Source organism: Clupea harengus, chromosome 20 (genome assembly GCF_900700415.2).
Source record: "Clupea harengus chromosome 20, Ch_v2.0.2, whole genome shotgun sequence".
NCBI classification, from domain to species: Eukaryota; Metazoa; Chordata; class Actinopteri; order Clupeiformes; family Clupeidae; genus Clupea; species Clupea harengus.
The window spans coordinates 17,735,600-17,755,785 of record NC_045171.1 but is presented as its reverse complement, the minus strand read 5'-3'; the positions used below and the strand labels follow the sequence as shown (position 1 = coordinate 17,755,785).

Genomic DNA, 20,186 nt, shown 5'->3' with positions numbered 1-20,186 from the left:
GGAGGAGAGGGGATGGTGTGGTGTGGCGTGGCGTGGTGTGGTGTGGTGTGGTGTGGTGTGGTGTGGGGGGCAGGTTGTTGCATTCGCTGTTACACTGGGAGGCTGACAAGGGGACTGAAAGCCCAGGCTGATAGAGAAAAGCTGATGTGTGCTGTTTTGATTCGGTACAGACATGGTGAATCATTGTTATGGACTTCTGGTAAGCTTAAAATGTCAAGAGGGTTCAGCTCGGCTGTCCCAGTTACCCAACCGATTAACCCAGACAGGCCGGCGGTGTGGTTTTTGTTTTGCGAGCACCGGACATCGCGCACGGCTGTCGGCCCCCGTTTGCCTATCCGGCGGGGGGCTCGTCTGGGATGATTTGTGTAGAGGAATCTCTCTGTCTCCAAAATGAAACATGACTGTTATTCTCATAAAAAAATCTTTGTTTTTGTTGTGTGTGGTGGGAGTGTGGGGGGTTGGTTGGACTCCTGTTTACTGAGTCAAATCAGCTTGCCACTAAATCTCACTTTATCTGCATCTTAGTTCACGGTTTGAGAGAGGTCAGGATTTTCTCAAAGTGACCTAGATAAATATAGGATTTTATGTGCGTACAAGCCAGGCATTAAACCCTAAGCATCAACAGAACAGCCCGCTGTTTTCTACCCGGCTGACAGAAGCACTGCAGCCATTCGACCCCCCCTCCAACACACGCACACACACACACACACACGTCCAGGAAGTGAATTCTAAAAAGCTGATCTTTCAGGGAAACCTCAATGGAAATTAGCATTACATGATTAAAGCTTCCAGCTGCATTATGGGACATCTTTACTGGTGAAGATAAAAAAAAACATATATGCCGAACTGAAATGGCAAAGAGCAGAAACCTCCGCCTGCCGACCCTCCTGGCAAATGATGTTATGACTGAGAGAGCAGATATGAGAAACTCTCCCATCAGGCAAGAATAACTGCTTGCAAATGAAGGACCGTTGGTTCACATCCATTGTCTGGTGCTTAGGGGGCCATTAATTCAGTGGGAGATAAGGGGAAAGTAGGCGTCCTTTGTCCTAACCTCTCCAGCTATTTGCGCGGTTTTCACTAGCAAGCCCATTTATGCCCAGGAAGACAAGGCCTCAATCTTGCTCTAATTGGATTTACAAGATGCGCCAGTGAGGCATAAACAAGTTGCCATGGAAACATTAGGCTTTGTAGCTGACCACCCCTCCTACTCTCACTACCTCTCTAGCCCTTCTCTCCCTCTTTCTCTCTCTCTCTCTCTCTCTCTCCTCCACCCCTGTATACCCCTCTGTTTTTTTCCCAATCCTCAGTCTCTCTCTCCCTCCAGCTTTTTTTCTGTGCGTGTGTGTGTGTGTGTGTGTGTGTGTGTGTCTTCGTAATTTCACAACTGTTGTTAATATGACGCATAATATCCTAAGCACAGCATTTTATTTTATGATGCTCTGATACGGTTTTAAATAAAAGTCTGACTCAATCAAAGCATTTAAAACAGCAGGCTCATTTTAAAACAATCACCCCCCAAATAGTCACAATTCAGAGAGGACAAAACTGAGTAACAAACAGCTACATAATGTGCATACCAAACATTTACTGCTGCTTGGGGAGCTCAGGGGGGGGTGGGGGGGACTATGCAAGAGAGAAAACAAGATCTCGTCTCCGTTTCCTCTCATGTTCAAGTGGATGTTTTTGTAGTCTTATTGATTCATTTTCCAATAAATCCTCTTTATTTTGGGTCAGATCACCTCCCTAAGTGAATTTGCCGGTCCTGTTTCCCAGGCTTTTGTTAAGTGTCGAGAATAATGAGTTTCTGGCTCAACTTGAAGGCTTGAAGCGCTGCTGAGAGATGCGAGCTGCGCTGCATAAAAGAAATAGGGCAGCAATTAGTGTTTACCCCGTTTTTTAAGAGCCTACCACTTGGCAACTGTAATCTCCGCCCAAATCCAAGACGAGGCAGGAGGCTAAATGTAACCGTGGCGGGTGTGTGTCCCTCCCTTTGTCAGGTTCTCAGACAACCTCTAGCCCTCCAAGGAGAGCGATCACAAATATGTGAGGAGAAAGATCCCAACGGAAGGTTCCATTTGATGATGTAATAATGAGCTCAAGTGACCATTATTTATAAATGGCAGTTAATGTAAATTCTAGATCTGTACAGAATCATTCTGGAATGACGAGCAAGAAAAAAACTCACTCCTCAATGGAATAGTCGAAAACTAACGGCAGTATATCACACTCGCTAACATCCCACAACGGAGGGCAGTGGTGAGACAATGTTGCAGTCGGTGGGATGCTCGACGGAGACTCGCTGCCAAAGGCATATCCGCTTTCAGAGGGTCAATCAATGATCAAATGACCTGCTAATGTTCTACTGCAGACACAGTTAAATATAATCGAGGTTGTTTTCCGGGCCCAATGCCTTTTTAATGACTAGCACAATAACAAGGGGATGGAACTGGAGAGGGTTGCAGGAACGTAGAGTGAGAGGACGGAGCAGGGAAACTTGTTAAACTTCACCTTCAAAACGAAAGGGTAGACCCAGTGGTTCCCCCCATCTCCAATGTTTTAACAGGCACAGTAAAATAGGAGCAGAGCAGTGGTGCACCCGTGCAAACATTTTTTGTCAAGCAATAATGTCCTGTTTTAAACCAGCATGGCAACACAAAAACTCGTAAGCGGACAGTTATTTATGTGCTCGATGCAAATGGAGTTCATTGGCATTTCCTTGCCCTTTTCATGAGGCCCTGGAGTACCTTCACTGACAACAACAACAGCAAAAAAGCAAATACAACACACACACACACACCGACTAAAAACTCTCCTTAGAAAACGAGCGAGTGAGAGAAAGAGAGTGGAAGAGAGAGGAAAAAGAGAGTTAGGAAGAGAGAGGGGACACAAAGAAAGATAAAGAGAGGGGAGAGAAAGTGCCCGGGTCTTCTCATCCCACGACTTTAACAACTCCCCTTCAGACATGAGAAAGAGAAAAAGAGTATGACCACATGATTAGGCATCACACCTCCCACCTCCCACACCACCCACCCCCACCGCTTCGACCCCAAATACCCCTGTTCAGGCGAAGCCTCACAATGGAACAGTGGGGTGCTGCAGAGGGAGGAAGAGGGGGGGGGGGCAAGTGGAGGGCAGAACCAACCCCTGAACCCCAAGCCCCTTCAACTGTCACCATTCATATCTCCCTCAGAGTGCCTCATGCTCCCAATGAGGTAAGCTAATATCCAAAGCCTGTTTTTGTGTGCATGGAACAACCACTGGCAAATACTCCGTTTCTCAATGGAGACAAATAAAAAAGTCCATATGAAGCAAATTGCACTAAATTGATTTCTCTGTCTGAAAAGAGGCAAGACCACACCATATATCAATTAAAATTAATTAGGGCTTCTATTTTTTTTTTTCATTGGATTTCCACCCACAAGCTAATTTGTCTCCGCTAAAAACGACCTGGCAGTATGGCTCACACAGGTATTTATCCCCCCCCCCCCCCCCACCCCCACACTTTCTTTCATTACTGTAATTAACTTACTGTATTTATATTTTAAGACACATTCCAACATGTTATTATTGCATACTCCTAGATTATCTTTTAAAATATCCAGAAAAGACTGGATTCCTTCAAAGTTACCAACAAATACATGCCAATGAGAAATATCCAACACTTTAAAAGGCGCTACGACGCTATGTCCAAACTCTATTTTCTATTTTAAACAAGCTCAAACTTTATGGGCTGCCCCCTGTTTTGAAAGCCTACTATTGTGCCTTTTTATATTAGCAACCCTTGGCAGCTACTTATCTCCAACAGCATGTCCTGACACAAAATGGAGCTCATATATGCCTTAACAAAGTTACGCTCCGTTTCCACGGCATGTATAATAACGTAAATGAGAACAGCATGTTCGTGTTTTCCCCAATCAATACGGCATGCTGTAACCCAAGCGGGGCCAGGGCCCGAGCCGGGGCCATGCACAGCTCAGGGAGGGCCCCGCTCACATCTACACAGATCTTTCACATCTTTAATTGGAGTTAAAGGACTGGAATTAGAAACTGTGTGTTAAGGCCTGTTCACAGAGCTGTGATTGGAGAAGTTCTGTGCGCTGGCACTGTGTAGGTGTGTGTGCGTGTGTGCGTGTGTGTGTGCGTGTGTGCGTGTGTGTGTGTGTGTGTGTGTGTGTGGCGGAGCACATTTGCACCACTTACACTATTTAAATTACGAAAGGGCTGCGCTACAGTAGGGAGACTTTGCAGGGAAGTCTCCCCTTCTTGTTTTGGAGTCTGATCTCAAAGTGCCTGTGTGTGAGAGAAAGTGTATGTGTGTGGGAGGGAGGGAGCTCTAAGAATGGGTGGGAAAGGAGGGAATCTTTTCAGCAGCAACAACACCCACCCTCGCACCCCCCCCCCCCCCCCCCCCCCGCCTCTCATTTTTTCCTCCGAAATCTGGCTGTTAAAAGCGGTGTAAAATAAGACTAAACAAGTTGCAGATTACCAATCCCACCTCGTAAAAAGTGACACATGTGCGTATGGAAGGATGTGGGGAGAGAGAGACTTCCAAACACACACTCAGATCTGGCACTTAAACACACACACACACACACACACACACACACACACACACACACACACACACACACACACACACACACACACACACACACAAACAGACAGACCACCATGGATATAAGATTACCAACATTGAAGTACTCACCACCCAACAGAGAAACTCAAATATGGACCACCCCCCCACCCACCCAAATAAAAGCACAAAAGCTGGTGCCTCAACCCAGCCGTCAAACCACACTCTCCAACTTCTCGTGCTATCAGTGAAAAATGAAGACGTCAACAAGGAGCGCGGCGAGGACATATTTCTCCTCCCGCCGCAAACGCTTACACACAAGAACCCTCCACCATTTTGTGCACAGCTATGCATTGGCGTGTCGGTACAAATGGTCTGGCTCAAAAGAGTAAAGCAATCTACAAGATCAGGAGAGAGAGCTAGAGAGAGAGAGAGGGAGAGAATGAGGCAGAGAGAGAAAGAAAGAGAGAAAGAAAGAAAGAGAGAGAGAGAGAAAGAGAGAGAGAGAGAGAGGAATGCAGAGAGAATCACATTCGCCGTAACTAATCCCAGCAGTCCCAAACTGACAGGCCTGCACATTTCCTTCTGGACTGTCACACAGCACAGAAACAAACGGCAGATTCAGTTTCAGCAGATGCAGTGGTGGCCACAGCAAGAAGAAGAAGAAAAAAAAAAGAAAAGAAACACAGGGACAGAAAGACAAAAGAGGGAGAAAGGAAAGGACTTGCTGAGACACTCAAAATCTGTCTCACGGACAGACAATACCACGTACCATTCTTCACTCAAGTTGGCTGTCTCAGCTCTAACGACAGTGGCTGTCGTAAGAGCTGAGAAATGATCACTGGATAACTGGACAGCTGGACAAGAGCAACCCCCGGTCAGCTTTTATAGATAGTGTTGATTTTAAACACGGGGGCCCCTGTTCGACCCTTGTCTGAAACTATCACACAGAGGCTGCTTTCTCTCTCTCCTTTCCCATCACGGCTCCTCTCCTCTCCTCTCCGCTCACGGCCGTAGCGGCCGTGCGGTGATGGTGGCGGTGGCGGTGACCGCCAGCCCCCCGGCCAGCCGCCTTCTATCACAGAAGAAAAAAAGGGTCGCAGATGGACTCTTCATGGTCTGTAAAGATCCCCGCCACAGGCACACGGGCCTTGCGGCAGCCAAGCTGGCCCGGAGCGGGCCAAGAACCACTCGGCGTCGAAAGGCCAGTGGATGCCAGAGAGCTCTTAGGGGATGATGGTCCTTGACTGGGCTCCCCTGGCCCCCGCAGTTGGACGGCAGTCTTGCGTTCTAATAAGTCCCCGAACCGTGAAGAGGACGGCAGAGGAAGAGGAGTTGGAGGAAGAGAGTCTCCACAGCAGACAGCAGCGATTTCATGTATTTTATTTCCCTTCTTTTATTTATATAGTTGAAAACACACACACACACCAGAGAGGATGTGGCGTCCTGTGAACAGCATGGTATGGTCCTTAAAATAATAAATAAAAAACTTCCAGGAGAGTGAAACCATTCAAGCAAAACGTACACCATCTACTAGATTGGCAGTCTGGGGGGTAACAAAAATGATTCAGGGATGCTCCCTCTTTCCTGTCAGTTGAACCCGCCACCCCCCCACCTGTTGTCTCCCACCTCTTCACCTGTGGTTATCTTGTTTCGCTCTCCGGAGGGGCGTCTGGCCCCTACAAAGGAAGGGGAACCATTTTTCACGGCCATGTATGCAGCCTCCACAAAGGGGGCTTCTTAACAGGTGCTAACATAATACAGCTCGCTGTAAACTGCACACACTGGACTCATACCAAAAATATTTGAGAACAAAGGCGAGAAGAAAGGCGGTGGGGGAGATATGTATGTGTGTGCGTGTGTGTGTGCATGGTTGTGTGTGTGTGTGTGCATGTGTGTGTGTGTGTGTGGAGGGAGGCGGACACGGCGAAGTCGGGTAATAAATCTTGGAGGGGAATAACCTCCGCTTTGACACATTCAATTGAATCTTCTCGGGCAGACAAAGTAAAAGATAGCATGCTCCCAAAGTTCAGATCACTCCCATTGTTCACGTGCCAGAAGCAGAGAGCATGGCTGCAGGGAGAGGGTGAGAGCGGTGAGAGCGCACGGGCCTCGGGGATTCATCATCATGCATATTCCCCTCCGCCAAATGACTCACACCATTTATTATACTCCTCCGATTGTAAAGAACCAAGAGAAGAGGGGGCTGTCATCTCTGAGAGCACCCAGAAAGGGCCGCAACCGGGGCACAACAGGTGACGGCAGAGTGGCGAGTGTTTGTGTGAATGTGTGTGTGGGTGTGTGTGTGAGAGGTTTGTGTGTGTGTGTGGTTTTTTTTTCTTCTTTTGCTGTTCTCATTTTCTGGAGCAACAGCAGGAAATTGAAACAAAAGACAAGCACACCGCACAAACCGTTTCTCTATCTCTCGCCATTGTGTCCGATCTCAGCGACTGCTCCAAGCGCATTGCTTTCCCTGGCCAGCATGAAATCGCTGACGAGACGGCCCCCGTGCCGCTAACCATCTCTATCGTCGCTTACAAATCCACAACACCTTTCACCTCCCTGCACTGCTAACCACTATGCTGCTAAGCATATTAGCGCGTCACAAGGCCTGGGCACACCCACTAGCTGGTGGTAGTCATTGAAGTGAGGCAGAAGCCCTAAGCACACAGATAACTGCAAGTGCTTTTAGGGAGATGATCACAGGGAATTAGCGGGGGGAATTATTCAAATCACGTGGTCCAAATGACATTAAGGAACGACCGAGGGGGCTTCCTGTTGCCTTTTGTCGCCCCTATAATGAGACGATTTGCACACACTTGTTAATGTTGCTCAATGACTTCTGAGATGGCCAAAGATCTTTTTTTTCTTTCTTCTTTTTTTCTCATCCCCCTCTATCTGAGACTTCATGCATTTTTTATTCGGCATGACTAAGAATGCACAATCCCCCTGGGCTCTCAACACTTTTTCGCCCTCCTCCATTAAGGCAGTGGCTGATGTACAACCCCAAAACATGATTAGACAGATCCATCCTCTCACAGAGACCGCTAGCTCTTCTTCTTCTTCTTCTCTTTTAACTCTTTTTAATCAAGGCCGACTTCCCACAAGCATGTTTAAGATGGCAATAATGTAACCCTTAGGAACACACATAACCCTAGGGGGAATTCCCATGTCGAGAGGTATGCACGATGAACGCCGGCAGCCAGGGATGAAGCGAGACAAGTCTCCCGACTGCTGAGAGGCAGCTCGGAAGAGGAGGAGACCATGGAGCGAAGATTAAATTGTTTTCTTTTGCATGGGTTTCTCTTAATCCATCTAATTTTTTTTGGTAGCTGCATACATTTGTTTGTCATTATAAGAACGTTTAGGCTGACAAAACCGCTGGCTGTCTGGCCTGCAGTCCAGCCAAAGAGACAAAAAGATATCACAGAGCAAAACGCAACAAAACTATAAATCTATCATGTTTTATTATCGCCCAAACGGAGGAACATGTCGTCGGAGCGTTTTTACCCATGTCTCGTTTGTCTTCTCAGGGCCAGCGTCTACACTTTGCGTGGCTCATCTCATTATGATGGAGTGAGTTTAATACAGTTCAGCTGCATTATTCTGCAGTGAATGCTCGAGATGATTGAGAGTGCTCTAAATTTAGTGAGCCATCCAGCTGTCTTCTCTGCTAAACTCTGGGCTCCTTCAATAGTCATGCTGCACCTACACACACACACGACAAGCATGAACCATGCAAGAGGGGAGGGGGGGGGGGATGAGTGTCTGAGAGAGAGAGCGAGAAAGAAAGACAAAAAAAAGAGGATGCATTTATGATGTGTACAGCCTGCAATTTAAAAGGCTTAAGAGGCCAACTGTGAAGTCTCATCTCTCTAATGGCGGGGCTTTGATTTGCTTGATTGTCTCCAATATTGTGCAGACAATAAAAGCAAAACTGGGGAGAATTTGCAATTCTAATCAGCTCCCTCAACAAGTCTGGGCAGCCGAGGAACAGCCAGCACTCTCCTTCGGGATATCATTTAGCTGGGTGGAAAATAATGACACAAAATCATTGCCATGGATACCATGGCCCATCCCAAAAGGAGAGAATGGAGGATATTAATACACAAGCTCAGAGGACAAAATGAATTAGCGTTGAGATTAGGCTGATATGAGGTTAATGAGTCTCCCAGCTTTTTTTTTTCAAGGGAGAGACTGTGAGAGCTGATAAACCCCCACAAGCCTACCCACCACCACCCCCCACCCCCAAACACACCCACCTCAATGACAAACCCCTGAAGCATTCGGCTCAACACCTGGTGAGCGGCATGTCTGTGCAGGTTCCACTGCGCGTTTGCTAAACCACGACTGGGACTCTGAGACCCTGAACACGTGGTGGACAACGAGGACTAAGCCTCGACGGAGTCGCCTACTGTCAAGATAATAAATTAATTAAAACGATTACTAGGAACCCCCGATGACAAACACCATTTCAGTCGGCGAGAATGACTGAGATAAATTCTATGTGGACCCATCTGTCAGGCTCTCTTGTAGTTTGGCTCCTTGTACAGCCATGTTCGAATGATAATGAGGGCTCGCAAAATAAATGAGGCAAAACTGGCATGCAGACGACCGCCGGTGCAGTGACGGGAATATAATTTCCCAATCAATCATCAGAACAGTCTTAAGTATGCCTTCGGTTTACTTAAGGAAAAAGAAAAAATTGCGACCTGAACTAACTGCAAGACTAATGGCGGATAACAGAAAGAATAAAAGAGACTTCTGCGTCTGGGATGTGTAAATTCACCCGTTAACTCGAGAGCTGTGTGAGCCCTCACAAGATGTGCCGAGACCATGAGAGGAAGGGAAATTACACAAGAACAATGAGAGGAAAAGCCGCCTGTCAGACCAGAAGACATCTCTATATCCATGCAGACCCCTGCTGTGAAGGCCATGGGCAAGGCTACGGTGTCAGGGAGAAGCCATTTAAAAGGCATGATTCAAGCCTCACGTAAGGAATTCCTCATTTTCACCGCTCCTTTGAGAAGGAGCACATGGTTTTGTCAAATTCTCCATGCCCGGGACTTGGCAACTGTGTGAGCCAAGTACATTTAGTAGATCCTCATGCCTTATCTGTCCTGTGATACGGCTATCAGAGAGAGAGCTGAATCAATCAGAACTCTTACACTGACAACTGAGCCTTTGTAGAAAAGAGTTAGAAGTTAATTTGACATTGCAGTTTTCTCGTTTGTTTCCTCCTAAAGGTTTCCACAGCACTTGTCTAGGTTACTGATGAGAGAGGTTTGAATAAAATATGTATGTAGGGATTTGAATAGAATATGTATCTGTAATGGGCACAAAAAAAATAAAACTAGAAAATAAAAATGTTATCTGAGAGGAAGTGATCATGATTTTCACAAATTCTGCATCAGGCAATTAGCGCTTTCTTGTGTCACACTCTTGGATAATGAGTTTATAATGAGTACCTCATTTATGGAAAATCACTGGATGCTAAAATCTCTTTCTACTGCGGTTCAAAAAACCCTAAAATGTCCAATTAATCAGTAAAGGCAGAACAAAAAACAAAAGCGCAGGGAAAATCAGATGTGTTGGCATGCATGTTTCATGCGGAGGCAGTAATCTATGCTCTCTGGTGTGTCTAGCCATGGAGACTTGAGAGGGACTACTTTATAATGAAACGAAATGATCATTTCTGTGGAACAAGGCAAGCCCGGTCCCCGACTAATAAAACAGCAGTCGATTGGAGCAGGCCATCCATTGGTTTGCACCAGGCGAAACCAAACACCTCCTTAGCTCTGGTGTTAACACTGGCAAATTGGAAATAAAATAACGTGCAGCGGCAGAGAGAGCTGCAAGTGGCCTGCATGTCTCTCCTCTAGTCCCTACAGGCATGGAAAATGACTACATCCCCCACAACCACCACCACCACCACCCCCACCAAACACATGCGCGCACACATACACACACACACACACACACACACATCTTCCCTCATTCCAGCAGTAGCTCCTTGAGTACTTATCGTTACTGTTATTCTAGAGAAGCTGTGCAATGCAAGACGGGAAGGCCATTACAAAAGCTATATTATCATTATTGGAGCCATCTGTAACTCGCGCTTCACCTTAATCTTCACCAGAGCAAGGCCCCAGCTGACACCTCTTGCTCTCTCTCTCTCTCTCTCTTCCTCTTGCTCTCTCTCTCTTCCTCTTGCTCTCTCTCTCTCTCTCCCTTCCTCTTGCTCTCTCTCTCTCCGGCACGCACTTGCTCGCTACCTTCCCATTTGTGCGAGCAGCTGTGCTCATGTCAAGCAATGTGAATCTGGACATGCATTATTCTTACCCACTTGACCAGAGCGGAGTGGCCTTCGCCGGGCCCAGAAACCCTCCTGCTCCGGCCCTCAGAAGACCAAAGCCATAATATTTAGCCCTTCAAAGCCCCCTGGCACCAGCCCTACGTCCACTACACAGAGACGCCGAGCAGCTGAGCGCTTTGAAGGGCTTACAAACCTACGGAGGTGAACAAATTATTTTTCCGACCTTTCTCTCTCTCTCACTCGCTCTTTTCTTCTATCTTTCCCTTTTTCTTCTCGTTCTCCCTGTCTTCTTGTCGTGCTACTCAGGGGGCTCTTGTAATGTGCTACGTGTGCGCTATGGGCTACACGGGTTTTAGCAGTGCCTAAGAGATTGCTCGGCTTGTTGAGAGGCGTGCTGTCTGCCAAAGCTCAAGGATCCGTCTGAAAGATTCGTTTTTACTCCTCCTCTCTTCCTCTCTCTAAAAAGGAATTTATGGATCAACAACCAACAGCAGGTGTCCTAGTCCTTTAATATGTATAAGGCGATATGAGTCACAGGCACACATGGGATGCCATTTCAACGCTCCAAATGCATGAGACACCAGTGTGATCCAATATTTATCACGACAACAACAAGAGCTGAGGTAAAAAAAAATTGAAATAAAACTCCAACACAAATGCATGCACAGAATCTCAAGCACTGCTGCCTTGGTACACATCAGTGTACACCCATGGAGACTCAGAGCAACAATATGGGCTGCAGAGAGAGAGAGAGAGAGAGAGAGAGAGAGAGAGAGAGAGGGAGGGAGGGAGGGAGGGGGAGAGAGAGAAAGGGAAAGAGGAAGAGAAACTTTTCTTTTCTTTCTCCCAGCTTTTCTTTCCTTCCTCTCCTTTTTTCCACCCTTTTGCCCATTTTTTTTTGTGTGTTCCGCCTCTTTTTCAGCCTAGAGTAGAAGCGTTTAATTTCTGTGACTCTCGCCGGCCCATTCAGCAGGGGAGTGCACAATGGGAGAGGGCCAGGGTGAATGGTGACTGACAGAACTGCCGATTGCCTGTGAGGAGATTAAGCCTGGTGCTCCAGACCATGACACAGTCGGCGGGCATAAAGCCGGAGGGGGGAGCCCCGAAACACGCCCAGCGAGCGCGGGGCGCGGAGCACGGACGGCACCACCCGCTTGCAGGCCTGCTGATGCCAGGCACCGACGCGCCACAGCTTTTCCACATTAACTCCAGTGTCCGGAGCCGCGATATGCACTCTGAGGAGAAACAGATGGGACTGCCGGCTCCTAAGGCGAGCGTATAGAACAAAAACCCAATGCATCTAAATCACGGGAGGCCACGCAGGAGTGCGTCTTCTCCTCACGGCACATCTAACACTGGCTGCTGCTCCTGCCGTCTTGGCCTCTCCACACACACACACACACACACACACACACTCTCTCTCCTAGCGCACTCCGGTTCCTCTCTCCTTCAGGTGGTGCACATGGTAGCATTTCAGGCTGCTCCAGCCTTCTTCTTCTTCTTTCTGCCTCTTTTTTTTTTACTATATCTTCCTCCCGGTATTAAATCTCCCTGAAACATAAGGCTTTAATACCCAAACACATCATAAAAACAAACACAAGCGGTAACTTGAACCAGATGAGGAGCAGATGAAACAGCTTCCTCTCCATAACTTATATGTGTTATTAAAAAAAAAAAGAGAGAGAAAGAGAGAGAGAGGCGCGGATTATTTACTTTTGCAATACCGGTGGAGAGGAGGGGGAAATGTGGCTCCCCTGCTGGGGAAGAGCTGGTGTATTTTGGGGAGGGCTAGCGGTTTGTGTGTGTGTGTGTGTGTGTGTGTGTGTATGTGTGTGGAGCACTGGGAAGAAAAATGTCTACCTCTCCACCACAGTCAAGCCAACAGTGACAGTGACAGTGACATCTTCATATGCCTGGATTAATCAGCAGACAGCAGTGATGAGACAAAGAGTCAATCATACAAAAGCACCTCCCCCTCCCCCTCCCCCTCCCCCTCCCTCTACCCCATCCCCCATCCCCCGCCCCCCTCCATCCCCGCAGCAGCAGCCCAGCTCACTCTCTCTTGAGGTGGGTTTGCATTGGGATTTACTTGGAGAATTAAACCTGCTTAAACCTAAGAGCTCTTTTAATACTTGATGCCATTGTTAGGTTCAGACGAGGAGATTGGTCTCCTGAACCTTCACCTTCACCCTAATGGCTTGTTCCTAGTCTGTCCTACTTTTTTTCCCCCTCTGCGATTGTGAGGATACTTTTTGATTGATTGCCAGACCTCTTTTGTGTGTGTGTGTGTGTGTTTGTGTGTGTGTGTGTGTGAGCGTCGGAGAATAAAATAAAAGGAATTCAGACAAAAGCAACCGAGGACAATCTGTGAACATTTGACTCCATCAATCAAGACTGCAATCAAAATAATTCAATTATGATGCCTCAAATCCCTCTGGCTTATGGTCTACCTCCCCCCTCAGCCTGCAGACAAATTCAATTGAAAGACAATACATATATGATGGTCTTAACCCCCCCTCTACATTTGAAGTCTTTTTCCATGACTTACATTTTCCAACTATTAACGGGAGAGCCTGAACGGTTGGGCGCATCTATAAAAACAACTTTTCTCTAGTCGGGGGGAGTGCCTTTCCCATCTCAAAACGAAAAAGTTTCAGACAATCTCAAGGTGCACCGTTAAAACGAGAGAGAAAAAGAAGAAGAAAAAGAAAGAGAGAGATAAATACATTTTCAGATAAGAGTTCACTCGAGGGACAAGGCCTGCACTACAGATCTCTCCTCAGCAAAGTTTCAAGTCCATCTCCCGCACTCCATCTCAGATCCAGGAAAGGTATGCAAATACCTAAAGGTGGAACTTGAAAAGTGAAGTGTTTTTGTTCAGTTTTCTTTTTCTTTCTCTCTCTCTCTCTCTCTTTCTCTCTGTCTCTCTCTGCTCTTTCGAATGAGTATTAGGGTGTGTGTGATTTGGTTTTCCCATTTCTATAGAGTGAAAAGCGGGCGGGAGCAGTTTTGGCAGGGGGTGGGTTGGGGTGGGGTGTATGGGGTGCACTGGGTTTTGGTGAGAGCTTTTTTTTGGGGGGGGGGGGGGGGGGGGGGGGTTGCGTAAGGATCAGTGGTGGGCCTCCTATAGTGGTGCAATTGAAGCCGTCGTCACAGCTGCCACACAGCTTGGAGCACGAGGACTCCCGGCCATGTCAGGATCCGGGCAGGGCCGTTAACAGTGTGACTTTTCATCCAGCCTTTTATTCAGTCCAGCGCAATGGACTGAGCACCATTTCATGCTGGGAGGTTTGCATTGAGCCGGCTGAAGCAGGGGCCTCCGCGGGCCCGGACTGAGAGGGCCGGCGGGGCCGAGAGAAAGCCTCCAGCTGTGAGGACACAGAGGAGCGCGCTGGGTTTTGTGCTGTCTGGCCCCACCAGCTCCAGATATGCGGTGGGAAAAAAAAAAGACAGAAAAGAGACAAAAAAAGGGGAAAAAGACAGAGAGAGCGAGAGAGCGAGAGAGCGAGAGAGAGAAAGGGAGTGAGAATGAATGAATGAAAAATAAAAAAACAAACGCGGACAAGAGAAACAGACACGCAAGTAGTTTGTCCACATGCAAACCTCCAGCTTATAATATTTGACACGTATGCCGGACTGGAAGGGATGAATTCCTTCAAACAGATTAATGGAAAAATGAGTCGTTTTTCCCTTTCGGCCCAAGACCACTAATAGTGATAAAATCCAAGGATTATGTGCTGCTATTTCCAAGCATGCCTAATGGTCTCCATTTCGCCCCTCTTTATCCAGTGAATGGATTAGGACTGTTTTATAATTAATATGGAGGATTGTAAGTGCGAGTCCATCTGGTGCTGTGACACACTTACAGAAGGGCCTGCCCAGCAGGAAGGGTATCATCTATTCAATTAGATCTGCGCCCTAGAAGTGGGTTCTAATGGGTTTTGAAATGGCTGTCACATCCATCCGTTCCACGGACCCCCATTCCTCTACGCGTCCTGCCACAGCCCCGTGATCTCATAACGCTGTTCTTCCCTCTCCCTCCCTCTCTCTCTCTCTCTCTCTCTCTCTCTCTCTCTTGCTCTCTCTCTATCCCCACCCTATAAGTAGAGAGTGGGAAAGGAAAAGAGACACTCTCTCTTTTTCTTTCCTCCTCTCTCTTCGCTTAAGGCACAAAACTTTCTCTTTTGCCCTGTCCTCCTGGATCTATTTCTCTTTTCCCATTTCCCTCTGCGCTCTCTCTCTCTCTCTCTCTCTCTCTCTCTCTCTCTCTCTGTAACACATGGAAGTAATCTTTGGGCTATGTGTGTATGTGTGGAGGCCTGTGCTGATGGGCAGTGTTGGCTCCATGTTGACACCCTCCCAGCTCGCGGCCAGGTCTCTCATTTGCACATTCAGTGTTGAAGGCTGTTTCCTGCGAGCGAGAGAAACTTCTTTAAATGTCCTCGGGGTCACCCTCATTTAAATTGCTGCCACTGTCTCTGAGGTTTTGGAACCGCATCCAGCGAAACTTGTGTCCATGCCAGCCAGCTTCGGCCAGACAACAGGAAAGCACCATCAGTGGGGCAAACATACGTATAGCCCACAACCATCGCCACTCTTTTCCTCGTTTTTGTGTTTTTCCGTTTTTTTTTTCCTCTCCTCTCCTTTGTTCAGGTTTAACAAGATGGCAGCACAATTCCACATACTGCAGTTAGTGCACTTTAAAATTTGGCATTTGCACATGGTAGCACTTCTTACCGCAATTTAAACGCTCGAGGTCTATTTTCAAAACCATTAAGTCTCGAGTTCTGACCACACCACCACAAGTGGTAGTAACTAAACCTGCCACACCACTATTGGCAGGTAATGAGCTTTGCAGAAAAACACAAACTTGTGCAAATGTGGAACTCGGAAGGAATTGAAGCAAACATAAGACCATCTGTTCGTGGAAAGTGAATAAAATAAACTACATTTGGCACAAACAGAGTGGGGGGGGGGAGTATTAAAAAGGAATCGAAGAACAGCCTTAGCCTTAAGGACCCTAAAAGTTGCGTGAAGGTGCTTCAGTTGGCCGGTTGAATCACTGGCACAGGAGCAGCTGTCTCCGAGAGAAAGGTCTCGGACAGAGCCTTCCTTTTAAGAGCGGAGCCACCAGTTGCTTCCTATAAGTGGAATAGCAGTTTGCCTGGGCTCGCACACAATGGTGGGTTTCTACTTGTGCATTATTCCCCAGCTAAGTAGTCATGAGAAGGCTCTAAGTCCTTGCTCTTTGTAATGAGATCTGTATCACTGGGAAATGTGATCAGAGCCAGGGTGGACGAGGAGGGGAGGGGAGGGCAAGAAGGAGAGCGCCGGGTGCCGAGCCTAGTGGAAGGGGGTTGACTGAAGGGGTGGGGAGGGGGGAGGGAGGGGATGAGAGGGTGAGCAGGGCGCAAGGGCGAAAGGCTGGGGCGGTACAAAAAACAGTTCCGTGACACCCCTCCCTTCAAGCGCAGGCCCCCGGTTTTCCGAGGGTGGGATTTTAATCATTGGACGAGGGCCAGTTCATCGCAACACTGTCACTTGTGATCACAGGAACATCACGGGTGATGTCAGGACTCTCCCTCTCCCAGTGACTTTAATATGTTAACTACAGGCCACTCAGTAACTGGTGATTTATTACACCCGACACACAAACCCAAACTGAGGGATAGAAAGGGGGGGGGGGGGGGGGGGGGAGTGGAAAGAAAAAGAGAAAATACTGGAGAATGGAGAGATAAAGACAAAATCAAAAACAGAGAGGGAAAGAGAGAAAGGGGGAAAGAGACAGAGGAAGTAAAGGAAAAGAGAGAAGGGAAAGGAAGACAATGACTTGGGGAGAATGGAGAGAGAAAGAGAGAAAAACACAGAGGGAGAATGAAGTGATAAAGACAGAATCCGAAACAGAGAGAGAGAGAGAGAGAGAGAGAGAGAGAGAGAGAGATTGGGAGTATAATGGGAACATCTTTAATGCAGAGGAAATATTGACTCTCCTAACACCATAGCCATTCCAACTTCGGAATCAAACCCACGGATCTGTGAGCACTCCAGGTCTGTTTTTATTTCTCTTTGCGCCTGATGTTTACAAGCAAGCTTAAATAAATACTGGGGAGCCCATAGCTCCTTAGGCATGCAGGAGATGTGACAAGTGTTCCTAAAGGAGGCCTCAGCCCCGCCATTTGAGCACAGCTTGTCTTGTGTTTCTTTTTTTCCCCTTTTCTCATTTCTTTTTTTCTCTTTCCCTGCTTTGCCTTGCCTTGCCTTGCCATTCTCGTCAACAGAAATAAACAGTAACTGGTTCATGTGGTTTGGAGCTCCAGAGAAGGTAGCATTTGGCCCCGTGTTTAACACGTTCAACTCTCTGGCTCCAATAGTCTCCCAGCTCCTCACGGCCTGCGCTAAGTTTAACGAGAGCGTATCAGTACAGTGAGACGGCCAGCAACACACTCATGCCTCTCTCTTCTTTCTTTTTACCCAATTAATCAAAAGAGGCAAGCGATCAATCTCACATTACTGACCACTATTTACCATATAAATTGACTTAGCAACAAGTACCAACTTATGGGCCACTGTACCCCCACTGTAAAGATGTAATGGATTATTGATTTTTTTATTTAAAGCTTTATGAACAATGAGAAAAAACTATGCAACCCAAACGTACTAATTTCTCATCTTTCCGGACCGAGCGCATTGTTTTCCCACTGCATCCTTATCTCTGAAATCCCACGCACTTAAATTATCTATCCATGTTTCAAGGGTGCAGGGGTTAAAATTAATTGAGTCAGCCTCTGCTATGGGGAATACCGCAGAGGTTGGTGATCTCTGTGAATAAAAATCCATACAGACAAACTGCAACCTCAGAGCGGCCCAGCAGGCCATAGCACGGATCCTCAGCATCATAATTCATGGTCTATTTGGGAGTGCTGTGCAAGATTGTATTGTTATTGTTCCACAGCAAGAAAGAGGATGGCAGAATTAATTTATTAGGGCCCAGCAGTAGGACTCCCCAAAGTGGGAAAAGGATCCAACTAGCTGTAAATCTAGTGTAGACACGGAATACTTTTTTTTCCCGGTGTTATCGGCAGATTCTGACCAACTTGAGAAGTGGGAAAGATGTGCCGCTAACAGTGTCAGGAGAGACAAGGGTAAGTAACGAAGACACTGAATTGTTCATGGATCGTGTGCATTCGGTGGCGGTCCGTGGCTGTGTTCTCAGCTGTGTTGGCTGACTTATTTCAAGAAGGCCTTGTCGTTGCATGGCTGGATACATTTCATCCATTTTTAATGAGAAGCTGAGTCGTAATGGAATACATGAACTTATTGGCTCAAAGGCCCATAACTTAAAAGGGAAATGGATATTAATTGATTTATGTTGTCATTGAAAAGCAGTGTCTCCTAGAAGAGGTTAAATCTGCAAATGGAAAAGACATCTCTCAGAATCCCCTGTCACATTTAAAACACACCTGAAACAGACCTGGAATTAATCTCTTTTAAATCAAAAGAGCGGCTCAACTTTTAAAACAGCAGCTGCCAAGCTCTGGCTATAGATGTCCCTGTGAAATGCTTGTTATTCATAAAAAGAAAATACTTTAAACTTAAACCACTCTCTTTCTCCAGATTTCCAAAGGCATATGGTATTTCAAGGTAATTACAGTTGAACAGCAGCAGAATTTTTATATCAAAATTGCAACTTCAAAGGCAGTATTCTGAAGGAGAAATAGATTCCTTTTTTTAATGTCTCCAATGCACATTGAATTAGTTACCGTCCACGCTTTGATATGATTGGTCTGGACAATTTAGATGCAAGGCTCTAAACAAACACAGTGGGTCCATGCCGCCTCGCTGTCTAAAAGAATCTGCAGCTCAATGCATTCAGTCCCAGTAAAGCCCGAAACCTATAGACATTCCAAGCCAGAACCGGAGAAGCCAAAGTTCCCCCTCAAACATTCGAAATGATTTCTCCACAAACCTTTTCGCATTGTTACTGATGGAGTTTGCCAGATGCCTCCTCCATTTTGCCATATGCCAACATATGACTTGAATAAAATCCCCCTCAAACCAGAAAGGAGCCGGGCATGGGCCGACCAACAGAGTTAACACGCATGGCTTAGTTGGAGAGAGTTTACTTTGACAGAGGGTGCTACGACTGAGGCCAAGTTAACAAGCCAGCCATATCTGTAAATAAATGATATCAGCAGAATTTCTGCAACTGCACCTAAACTTAATCGCCCATTGCAGTACAGTTGGGTCATAATATGGCTAAATTAAATAAATACATATTGACATACATAAAGTAAAGAAGCATAAGACTAAACTTTCTGTTGGCCTGAACAAACCAATATTATTTTTTTGCTTGAGATATTTAAATTACATTAGAGGGGGAAAGTTAAATCAACAGTTAAGTTTACATTTCATGTGGCAGAAGTTTAGGAGACTCTGAGTGCGCTTACACTTCTGATTTGTGTTCGCTTGCAAACAGCTCTAGACATTTTCAGGGTGTAAAAACGTGTCAACTGACATGAGGACAATTATCATAAGTAGGTAGCTTAATGTGGCAGTTATAATATGATAATTACGATCACGTTTGGGTGGCGCCTGTTTTTAGCCCCTGTTCTGTATGCATCCTCAAGACTTCTTTCTTTTGCGGCAGACTTGGACAAGGCTGAAAATCAGCCCGGTCTCGTCGCATTCATGAGAATGACGGCGAATGTATGCCAAAGGAAGTCGCACGTCGTTAGAATGACAATAGGAACAGAGAGTCACATAAATTTACCCGGGGCCGCCACGCGATTAATAATGAAACCAAATGCCGGCTTGCTTTTGATAAAAATGAGCTGATGAAATGTATAATTCTGTGAGCCCATTTTCAACACACGCCGAAACAGATTAGAGAACCTGCCGATTAAATGCAAGCAATTCATTACTGTTCCATGTTTCTGTGAGAATTAATGCGCGAGACCTTTGACCTTCAGATAAGAAGTAGTCTACAAATTAGCCTACACTGACATTTAAGCGGGCGCGTAGTACATCGTATTTGCTGTATAATGAAATTGTATGAGCTGTTAAATTGGAGATTGTGTCGGCCTGTAGATTATTAAACAGTGTGGGTACCCTGGGACTAGGCCTTGCATTATTTTTTATCTTTCATTTTCAAATGAAGACTATTGTGAATATATGTTGTGAGTCTGATAATATCTTCCCAGACTAAATCTGCACCTTGACACACTTGGCATCATTCTGGGTGACATTTACTGGCATCATTTTTCATGCTCTGCTATTTCGGCAAAACGTCAAACT

General features: G+C 46.5%; 1 protein-coding gene across 1 annotated transcript in view; it reads right to left on the bottom strand.

The window, feature by feature from the left end:
* The window catches only part of LOC105906219 (ephrin-B1-like), a 50,294-nt gene that overhangs the window by 28,851 nt on the left and 1,257 nt on the right, over window positions 1-20,186 (bottom strand). The gene's annotated exons all lie outside the window — the stretch shown is intronic.